Source organism: Juglans regia, chromosome 14, assembly GCF_001411555.2.
Source record: "Juglans regia cultivar Chandler chromosome 14, Walnut 2.0, whole genome shotgun sequence".
Taxonomy (NCBI): domain Eukaryota; kingdom Viridiplantae; phylum Streptophyta; class Magnoliopsida; order Fagales; family Juglandaceae; genus Juglans; species Juglans regia.
In genome coordinates, this window is record NC_049914.1 from 17,187,201 (window position 1) to 17,190,017 (window position 2,817).

Sequence of the window (2,817 nt, forward strand, 5' to 3'; positions counted from 1 at the left end):
AACCAAAGTCTCCAAGTGATGATGGACGGTATGAGGCCAAGAAGAATACCTCTGTGGTTGGACTTTGTGGCATGTTCGAACCATCCTTGAACTGTTTCCCACCAAGAACGACCCTCCATGCGGCTGATACCCAACGCAGTGGACGCCATATTCCAAACCTGCATAGCAATATTGCCCAATCTCAAAACATGGTCAACAGTTTCAATCTTTCACAGAATGCAGCAATCGCATTGTGACACCAGGGGAATCGCTATAGCCTGAATGCGGACATCAACTAGCAGTGCTCCAAATTTATTAAAGAGGTCTCTAAGCAAATTAACTCAGTATTATCTCTTCAAAATATGACTCAACTGGGTAAGAAAAACAAAACGACAAAATCAAATGGGTAAAAGAAGTTGAAAGGATTCGCCGATAGGACTGTTCAATTGGGCCGGGTTTTTTCCCGGCCCGGTCCGGAACCTGGAAAATAGGGATCCAGTTCTGGGTTCCGGCCCATATCAAATCCAGGTCGGAACCCGGGTTGAAAAATCCGGATCTTTTCGGCCCGGATACGGGTTACAAACCCGGTACCTAAGGAAAACCCCCCCCCCCCCCCTCTCTCTCTCTCTCTCTCTCTCTCTCTCTCTCTCTCTCTCTCTCTCTCTCTCTCTCTCTCTCTCTCTCTCTCTCTCTCTCTCTCTCGTTACATTGGCAAGAAACCTTAAGTCCGTGCCTCTTCGTCACCGCGACCCCATTGTCGTCGCCGCATCTCCGTCGCCGCCGGCCTTTCCCTAAGTCTCTGCCTCCGTCGTGATCCTGTGAGTCTACTCTCTCTCTTTCTCTCTCTATCTCTCTCTCTCTCCATTGGATTTCTTGGTTTGGCTTTCCAAGAGAGAAAAGTATCGAACAGATCTGGGTTTGGGTTTGGATTTCTGGGTTTCTCCGTGTGTTTGATCTGGGTTTGGGTTGAAAATTATTTGAGTATCTTTTGTTGTCTAATGGATAATGCTTCCTCTTCTGCTCAAGTAGTGCTGATTGATTTATATATTGTTGAGTTCATTAATCAGAATCATGTATAAGGTGGGTTTATATGACAGTGATCGTGTAATAATTTCTATATTATTATCTAGGGTGTGATATTATGTTACTTTCTTGTCAATGTGAGCAACTAGGAAGACATAGTTCATTTTTTCCCTTAGAAGACATTATTTATGTAAATTATGTTTGTTTTTCCAAGTAGGTTTTCAGTTTTTAGTTTCAAAGAAACACTTTTCAGATTGTGTTCCAATTCATCCTACCTACCCATTTTCGTAAAACTTGATAAAAAGCACCTCCAAAACATTTTCCTTGTAAACTGAAAATAGAGACAAAATTCTATATCCAACAAGCCCTATATTTCATCATTCAAAACCAGTGTCCTGATTAACATTGGATCACAAGTGAATCCATCTTCCAGCTATAAGAATTTCTTATTTTAACCCAGCAATAAGAATTTCAGCATCTTCCATTGAAAAATCGTTAAAATCTCTTTGTAAGATCTGAAGCTTGATGAAAGTGACTTTTTCATTCTTTAAATTATAAGATCTTTGAAACTACTTTGCCTTTTTTACCTGCAACAATTCTAGGAGAGAGAGATATTTACTCAGGCCCATAAAAGAAAGACCCAAGTACATCTGCCTCTCTTTCCATTCTCCTTTCATTGGATTAGTTGTTCCTGAGACCAATATGAAAAGTTTCCCATCAGGTGGTTCTTCATTGCTATCTTCAATCATGTTCCATAGGTCTTGTGAGATATGAGGGTGTGACTTTCCCTGCTGCCGTAGTCATCATGCTGTTAAAAAATTAGAACCTGACTTGTACTTATTTGGAAGTGTGTTAGAACTAGTTGCCATGTGGTCAGAAAGAAATATAAGCTTCAAATTTCTCTCTAATTTAACTGTTAGAAATAGAAGAAATTTGTTAGAAATTTCTTTTAGCAAGTGAATTAGATCACAAAACCATGGTATCTATTAACTTTGTTCTGTCCTTGCACGAAATTTTCTACTGGTGCTCTCATACCCAGCAGACTAGTCATTCCTTACTTTCTATAGCTTTCAAAGAGGTTTCTAGAACCCCATTTATCAATACTGGTGCATGAGCTGAACTTCTACTCATTCTTGAACTTATATTGATATATGGACTGTGCAAGAAGAACATTAAAAATGCCCAGAATCTTAAAATTATTTATTATATTGTGTTTTGTATTTTTTATTACTCAATAACAGATGGAAGAAGATTCTGTGAGTTGTAATATCGGTACAACCCAAGGGATTGGTGGTGACTCCTCGTTTATTCCAGTGGATGTGGAGGAGCATGGGAGTCATCCAACTCATTCATCCACATATACACAACAGACTACCCATTCCATCCCTCCTTTACCCAAGAAATAGAAAAAACAACTAGTAACCAATCGGTAGTTTGGGAATACTTTACTAAAGTGTAACCTATTGATCACGATAAGCCAAAAGCTCAGTGCAATTATTGCACTAAGCTATACCGTTGCCACTACAAGAATGACACTTCATCTATGCTACAACACCTCCAGAATGCATGTGAAACTTCCCCTCTTAGACTTAAAGGAGTTGGAAAAAGTTAATCTAGTGTTAAGAGGGATGCGGAGGGAAGAGTGTGTAGCCCACAAGGTATAGTGAAGTATGATACAGAAAAACTTAGGGTGTCGACTACTAAGTTTTTTATTAGGTGTGAATTGCTTTTTAGGCTAGTGGAGCAAGAAGGGTTTGTTGAGTTCGTGACTGATTTAAAGTCTCGATTTACTTTGTCATCCCGAATCACTTTAAA